Here is an 8,870-nt window from a genome sequence, read left to right as displayed (position 1 = left end):
AGCCGCCTTCCTCCCTGCCCTCCCATATGTTAAATAAAGTCCCCTCATTTTTTCATAGTTTTTTTTTTAAGTCTTTTCATTTACCAGAGGGATAAATAAAAGAATTTAAAAGCTAAGACAGGAAGTCACATAAATAAAAAGGAAGTGAAATACTGTCATGGCTTTTGCCTATACCGAGCACTTGGGAGGCTGAGGATGGAGGATTGCTTAAAGCTAAAGACAAGCTTGAACCACAGACATTGCTGTATTTACAAAAAGTTGAGTCATTGGGAAGGAGTCACACCATACAACTGGCCCCCATGGGAGGTTTATTGAGGGGAACAGAGGGGGCAGAGTTGGGTCTCTGGAGATAAGACTGAAGGAAGAGAAAGAGACAAGAGGTTTACAAGGCTCGTCCTATGTAAGGAAACATAGGAAATGTGCACAGGGGGTGCTCTTAGTGGCTGTAACTGAGATATATCCTGTCAGGACACTGAGAGCAGGCAAGGTGTCCTAAATGCTAATAACAGCCTGTCTCCACAAGCAACACTCCTCCTTTCCGAGGCTCTCAGAATCTGGTCCAGTTTTCAAAATAATTTACTTTGCTTTATGTATGTATTTGTGTGCACGCGCATATGGTTCACATAGAGGTCTGAAGAGGACATTGGGTTCTCTGGGACTGCAGTTACAAGATCCATCACCTGATCTGAATCCTGAAACCCAAAGTCAGGTCCTCCAGAGAACAGCATACTCTCTTAATCCCTGAGCCCTCGTTCTCTGCAGGTCTGGTCCCATCCCATCTTAATTATACTTCTTAACCATAGCTCTTACTTAGGATCTGGTGACCTAGAACTTCGAGAAGGGTATTGCATTTGGAAATAACCTATGGTATAATTTACCCCCAAATCTCAACATATACATGATAATAGACCATCATATAGCTAGCTAGATTTCCTGCATGCCATATGAGTTAAGCTTTATTAATGTCTTGAGCGCAAAAATGAAATCCCTTGAGTCTTGGGAATGCCATAATTGTGGGACCAGTGCTAGAGTTGAGGGTGGGCCTGAATGGGTAGCATATTTACTTTACTTGGTATGTGGCCTTTCATCTAGTCTTCTTTGTCTCCTGGGATTTTCTTCAGCCCAGCAGGTTTTGGAGGTAATTTTGCCTGTCTGTGACCAGTTTATGCTCACAAGGAAACCTTACATTCAGAGACTCATGTCCCTAGCATATGTTGGTGATGATGTTAGGCTGGCCTAGAACTCACAGAGATCTGCCAGCCTCTACCTGCACAGTGCTGGGATTAAAGGTGTGTGCCACTATGCCCTGCTGATGCTGGCAGTTTTGAGTTACTAAACCCACAGCCACCACTGGAATACTTATGCCTCAGAAGATGTTCATAAAACAATAAACAAACAAAGATGTTCCTGCAGGCATGGTGGTGGTGCACACCTTTAATGCCAGCATGCACGATGAAAAAGCCGGTGGTTCTCTTTGAATTCAAGGCCAGGCAGGAACTTGCCTCAATATAGGTTTTCACCACTATATCTGATTTAAGGGTTCTTTCCTTTGTTTTTGGAGATGGGCTCTAATTCAGCCCCGCCTGGACTCACACTCACTACCTAAGAAAGGACAACTTTGATGTCTTTCATTTCTTTAGTTTTTTTGAGACAGGATCTCTCTATATGGCCCTGACTGTCCTGGATTTCACTATGTAGACCAGACTGGTATCAACCATACAGAGATTTTCCTGCCTATACATGGTGGTGCACACCTTTGATCCCAGCACTAGGGAGGCAGAGGCAGGTGGATCTCTATGAGTTCTAATCCATTCTGATCTACAGAGTGAGTTCCAAGACAGACTCCATAGAGAAACCTTGTCTCAAAACAAAACAAAACAAAAAGGCATGAGTCACCATGCCTTGTCCTCCCTATTTATTTTTGGTTATATTTGTTTATTCTGTGTGCTTATCTGTATGAGTGGGGGCATGTGTGGACCACAGCTTCTGTATATGGAAGACAGATTCACTGGTAAGCTGAATTTGCTATTATCTTATTCCCAACGACAATACAAAGAGTCTGACAAAGCAAGCCAGAACATTGCCCAGGATTCCACCTCAGTCTTAAGGTTCTCCATGCACAAAGGTAAATGGCCTGAAATGAAACCAAGGTTCACCAGAGGCCACCCTCTGCTTCTCTAGCTCCCTCCCAGTGCCAAGTGTCCTGTCAAGGATCCAAGCCTTTTCTCAACCCAGCTTCCTGAATTGTTCTCCAAATGTGTGTGAGAGCTGCTTCTGATTCTATTCTTCCCATTCATCTTTTGATAAAAGATTATTGGATTCATTTTTGGGGGTGGGGACTCTGTGTCTGCATAATGTGCACATGGAACTTGCAGGGCCTGGTTCCTCCTTTCAGCATGCGGGTCCTAGGGATTGAACTCAGGCTTGATGGTAAGACCTTCCGCCATGGAGCAGTCTCTCACCAACCCCAACTCCTGACTCCAGATCTTCAAGCACATCCTGCCACCCTGTGCTACCAGAGACAGCTCATTCATCTTAAGACATGGAGACCATAATTCGTGTTGCTTGGGTTACTGAGTGACTATAACTTAATAGTGAACTATGGGATGTTCAGTTGAACAGAAATAAAAGCATAAGTTTGAATACTTTAGTGCAAAACAAAACCAATTCTTGGGCCTGGTGTGATGGTACAGGCCTTTAAACCCTGGAAGGCAGGACCAAATAGATCACTGTGAGTTCTAGACTAGCTTGGTCCATATAGTGAGAACCTGTCTAAAAATACAAACAAAACAAAACCTATGTGAGATAGAGTCTTGTTTGAGCATCTTAGGGAAGTGTCTATTGAATGATGTGACCTGTATCTAGAGGAAGGCTTACTGATATATATTGCCCATTTTATAACAGCTGGCATGATACTGCACAAGGTAGCTTGAGAAAAGTGGCTTTGGATACAGCTGAGTGATGATGAACAAACTCAGTATATTCAAAGCCCTGGGTTGGTTCCTCAGCCCCAAAGAAGTAAAGAAATGTTTGATTCAGGCTCTAGGTCGCAGATTGTCTCATATTTGTTGGTAGGTCGTTATGCTGGTTGAAACCTGAGGAGTGTACCAAAGCCTTAAAGATTAGTATTAGAGCCAGGAAGGGCAAGAGAGGCACTGAGTCCATCATCAATGTCACGAGTCTTCAAGAGGAATCCACTTAGATATTTGTTTCACCCCCAGCTGCCCTGAAATAACTACAAAGACCAGGATGGCCTCAAACTCACAGAGGTCCACCTGTTTCTGTCCCACATGTGATGGGATTAAAGGCCTGAGCTACTAGAATTGACTAGTTTTGGTGTTCGTACAGGAGTGGCTCTAGAGGCCATTAAGACTAGTGGAAGACTTTTGCCCAACATAAGACAGTCAACTTGGTTTACTACATATTTAATTTGTATGTGTAGGCAAGGAGACAACTTGTGTGAGCTGACACTCTCTCTCCTTCCACCAACTGTATTGGTTCTAAAAGTTTAACTCAGGTCTTTCTGGAGGGCAGCAGGCACCTTTATCAGGAGCCATCCTTGCTGGCTGAGCTGATTTAGTTTAAGTAAATTAAGATTCAGAATACTGTTTGTCACAACACAGCCACAAAAAATAACAGGAATTAACAATCACTGGACATTAATATCCATCAATATCAATGGTCTCAACTCACCTATAAAAAGACACACGCTAACAGAATGGATAAGAAAACAGGACCCATCCATCTGCTGCATAAAAGAAACACACCTTAACTTCAAAGACAGACACTACCTCCGAGTAAAGGGCTGGGAAAAGGCTTTCCAAGCAAATGGACCTAAGAAACAAGCTGGTGTAGCTATCCTAATATCTAATAAAATAGACTTCAAACTAAAATCAATCAAAAGAGATCAGGATGGACATTACATATTTATCACGGGAAAAATCCACCAAGATGAAGTCTCGATTCTAAACATTTATGCTCCAAATACAAAAGCACCCACATTCATAAAAGAAACACTACTAAAGTTTAAAACGCACATCAAACCCCACACATTAGTAGAGGGAGATTTTAACACACCACTCTCACCAAAAGATAGATCTACCAGACTGAAACTTAACAAAGAAATAAAGGACCTAACAGATGTTATGACTCAAATAGACCCAATAGATATCTACAGAATATTCCATCCTAACACAAAAGAATATACCTTCTTCTCAGCACCCAATGGAACCTTCTCAAAAATTGACCACATGCTTGGACACAAAACAAATCTCAACAGATACAAAAACATTAGAATAACCTCCTATATCTTATCAGACCACCATGCCTTAAAGTTAGACCTCAACAACAACAAAAATTATAGAAAACCCACAAACTCATGGAAACTGAATAATGCCCACCTGAAACATCAATGGGTCAAGGAAGAAATAAAGAAAGAAATTGAAGAGTTCCTAGAATTCAATGAAAATGAAAGTACAACATACCCAAACTTATGGGACACTATGAAAGCAGTGCTAAGAGGAAAATTCATAGCTCTAAATGCACACATAAAGAAGATGGAGCAATCTCATACCAATGAATTAATAGCACAACTGAAAGCTCTAGAACAAAAAGAAACAAACTCACCCAGGAGAAATAGACGCCAGGAAATAATCAAATTGAGGGCTGAAATCAACGAAATAGAAAACAAGAGAACAATACAAAAAATCAATGAAACAAAGAGTTGGTTCTTTGAAAAAATCAACAAGACAGAATACTGTTTGTCTATTCAATTTTTCTAATAATGTTGAATGGGATAAGAGCAAAATTAGTACTACAGCTCTGGGCATAAAACACAAGGCTAGGCCATCATCTTGCAATCCTCCTGCTTTGGCCTCTCTGGTTTACAACTCAAGATGGCTTGGCACCAGATCTCAAATACGTTCATCTGAGAAATCAAGAAGAAATATCAATGGGCCACCTAGGGCTGCTTGAGTGCCTGAGGGCATACTGAGTGGCATCTCCCTCTGGTCACTGACTGAAGATGTAGACCAGTTTCATAGAGCTATGAGATCCACAGGAGGTCAAGCAGTGCTCCCTGTCTCCCCCACCCCAGCTTCAGGACACTGGACCTTGTTATGCCCAGATTGCAGGGATCCCCAAAAGACCACCATGGAGAATCCCTTATGTAAAACCAAAGAGCCTTTATTTATTTATTTATTTATTTTTGTGATATATATTTTTTATTTTACAATACCATTCAGTTCTACATATCAGCCATGGGTTCCCCTATTCTCCCCCCTCCCACGCCCTCCCCTTACCCCCAGCCCACCCTCCATTCCCACCTCCTCCAGGACAAGTCCTCCCCCGAGGACTGTGATCAACTTGGTAGACTCAGTCCAGGGAGGTCCAGTCCCTTCCTCCCAGACTAAGCCAAGTGTCCCTGCATAAGTTCCTGGTTTCAAACAGCCAACTCATGGATTGAGCACAGGACTTGGTCCCACTGCCTAGATGCCTCCCAAACTGATCAAGCCAATCAACTGTCTCACCTATTCAGAGGGCCTGATCCAGCTGGGAGCCCCTCAGCCCCAAAGAGCCTTTATTATTTCAAGCTCACAACTTAGAGCCTCTCTCCAATTCAGCAGGGAGGGCAGAAGCCCAGAGCCCAGGCAGTGTGGGGGAGGGGATTTCCAGAGCTCAGGGTCCTGACTGGCTGACTTTTGTCTAGGTATGGGGAATGTTTGGAATGTCAGGCATTTCCTCTTTGATACAGGTCCCACTGGGTGGGGTCAGCTTATAGCTTCTCTGGGTTCAGAGATTGCCTGCCAGAAGCTGTGTCTGGGCCTCAGGTATTTCCCCTTAGATGCAGCACCATTGGGTGAAGTCAGCTTATGGCTTTTCCTGGGTCCAGTTGTTTCCTGCCAGAAGCGATGTGTGGGCCTCTAAGCCTGTCATGGCAGCTCTGTGATCAGGCTGTTTTGGGCCCCCCACAGACCTCATCTTGGCTGCTCCTCTGAGGCTTTTTGATGCTGTTGTCTAGACAGGTCCTGGGTGTATCCTACTCTAGGTAGGAGGGAAGGAATGAAGACAGGAAGGGAGGGAGGAAGACAGGGGTGGAGAAAGAGAGGGAGGGAGCGAGGAAGGGAGGAAGAAGCAAGCCCTAGTGTTTGTACAGTGACTCTGCATTTGGGACATTGTCTTCAAAGTGGTGTCAATTCATTCTCTATTCTGCATGGAAATCTAATCAATCTTGACACACCTTATTATATGTGGTCTACTGAGACAGGAGGATTACTGAGATACATAAGTGGGCTCAGAGTACAGTAAGAGTTCCAGATAGGCCTAAGATATAGTATGAGATATCAACTGGAAAAAAAATTCTACCAAAGTAATAATGTAAATTAGACAATGAATCCCAGAGCTCAGAGTTTGAGGAGGAGTGTTATGAATGAACCTGGGACCTTGACCATCATCTCAGATTTCATCCATTACCAAAATAAGGTCTGATTCACTCAAATTACAAATGCAAAATCCCAAATAGTAAGATTAAATGGGTGAGAACTTCCTCATTTAATCAGGTGGCAGCTTGTGTCTAAGAGGTGGGGCTCCAAAGGAAAAGCCAGGGGGAAGTGGATATAAAGGTCAGAATGGCTAGGAAGGACGCTGACCTTTAGAACCTGGAGTGACTGACTTACCCTGCTGGGATTGGAAGACCTGTAACCAGTTTCCAGATCAGACAAGTCATTCACCCCCATCAGGATGCCCCATCTCACCCAGGCTAGCCCATCTCTCATTTCATCTTAGTTTTTTCTTGGTTGGTGTGGCTACTGTGAAAGAGAAAATTTCATTAAGCCCAGACTTAATTTATACCTCTACATGTAAGCTTTTATACCATGTTACTGAGAGACTCCAGACACAGGCTACAAACTTCTCGGGTGGGCGCCCCAAGAATCCAGACTCCGGTGCTGTTGATGCAAACAGCAAGAGGTTTATTGATGCCGCTGTACAGTGGGGCTCCTCCCCTCCCAATACCAAGAGTTGCACCCTACTGCAGTCACATAGGTACTTTTAAAGGAAAAAAACCCACACAAGACATAAGATTTTAATTCCCATGAAATTTTGTTTCGATTGGTTCCTGTCTAGGGGCTAATTTCAAAAGATCATGGCCTAATCACAGGGTAGGTACAATCATATCCTTGTGTACATCCCCCCCCCCCCCCGGAATCTCGGGGGCGGGGGGATCAGGGCAGGAGCAGGAGTGAAGGTTACACAAAGGTTACAGTGGTCTTTCCTGCAACACTTGCAATTATCCCAGTCACAGTTGAGTGCATCTCTTAACAGAAATCTCTACATTGTGGTAAGGGTGGTTGAGTAATGGCTGAGTCAGTTTGCCCCTGGAGCTAGCTCTTTACTTCCTCATTCTCCTGAGGACTGGGGGCAGGGGGGGGGGTTAAGCCTAAAGGGTTAGGGTCTTTTATTACTACTCACTAGGCTGGCCTCAAACTCAGAGATCCTCTGCCTCTGCCTCCCCACTGGTGGTATTAAAAGCCAGTGCCCCCAACTCCCAGTCTCAAAGGGATTTTAGACAGAGGATCTGATCTTGGGAAGGTTTGTCAAAAATGTCAAAAGGAAATGTGTAGCCCAGGCTGGCCTCGAACTAGTGATCCTCCTGACTCCTCTTCCTTCAGCAAATCCTACCAGCGTTCCAGGCCAGCTTGGTCTCCAAAGCGAGTTTCAGGAAAGGTGCAAAGCTACACAGAGAAACCCTGTCTAGAAAAACAAAAAACAAACAAACAAACAAACAAGGATTAAATCCCTTAATAAAATTAGATCTAGATCATGATGAAAGAAAAGCCTGGTTCTCTGCCTCTCCCACCAGCACCATGAGCTGCAGCGGCTCAGGCAGTGACACCGAGGCAGCAGCAGCCTGTGCAGCCTCCGTCACAGGTCGGGTGCCCCAGGTATGGGCTCCTACCGCACTGCCCACCAGCACACCCTCTGAGAGCAAGGCCAGCCAAGGAAGGACAGCAGGGGGACCTGCCCCATCTCGGGCTCCAGTGCGGGCCAGCCTAGGTGTCAGCAGCTGACTTGGCTCCCCCTGAAGGGCAATGTCTAAGGGCCTGTATGCCCTGCCGAGAAAGGCCAACAGAGAAGGGAAGCCCGTAGTGTCCAGCACGTCTCCTGCAAACTTCTTGATGCAGCTGGAGAATTACACTCCTAGGATCCCAGATGCAGTGACTGCTTATTACCTGAACCCTGCTGGCTTTGAAGCTTCAGACCCACACATAATTCGGCTCATCTCACTAGCTGCCAAGAAGTTCATCTCAGATACTGCAAACAATGCCCTACAACACTGCAAAATGAAGGGCACAGCCTCTGGCAGCTCCTTGACCAAAAGCAAGGACCGCAAGTAGACCCTTCCCATGGAGGACTTTCACCTGCCCTCAGCGAATGTGGTATCTGAAAGACCCTAGCCCTTCAGGTTTACACCCCCAAGCTTCAGGAAAAGAGAAACTTCAAGCACCAGGAAATGAGAAACTAAAACTCTAGTTCCAAGAGCAACCTGACTTAGCCATTGTTCAATCTCCTCTGCAACCATATAACAATGTAAAAAGATTTCTGTTAAGAGATGTGCTCAACTGTGACTGGGATAGTTGCAGGTGTTCCAGGAAGGACCACCATACCTGTGTATAAACTCCACTCCTTCCTTGATACCCCCCTTGAGGTTTCAGGGAAAATGTACCTGTTGACATAACTGTACCCCCTCTGTGATCACTCTGTACACAGACCATGATCTTGTGAAATGAAATTATATGGGAATTGTAATCTTGTGGGTTTTGTGGGTTTTTCCTTTATAAGCCCTTATTGGGTTGCAGTAAGATGCAGCTCTT

General features: G+C 44.6%; 1 pseudogene; it reads left to right on the top strand.

The window, feature by feature from the left end:
• The first annotated feature begins 7,862 nt into the window (after positions 1-7,862).
• On the top strand, positions 7,863-8,453 carry LOC143271758 (transcription initiation factor TFIID subunit 10 pseudogene; annotated as a pseudogene).
• Positions 8,454-8,870: the final 417 nt, after the last annotated feature.

This window comes from Peromyscus maniculatus, chromosome 2 (assembly GCF_049852395.1).
Source record: "Peromyscus maniculatus bairdii isolate BWxNUB_F1_BW_parent chromosome 2, HU_Pman_BW_mat_3.1, whole genome shotgun sequence".
Lineage (NCBI taxonomy): Eukaryota > Metazoa > Chordata > Mammalia > Rodentia > Cricetidae > Peromyscus > Peromyscus maniculatus.
The sequence above is the reverse complement of the archived record's forward strand: the minus strand, read 5'-3'. Positions and strand labels throughout refer to the sequence as shown.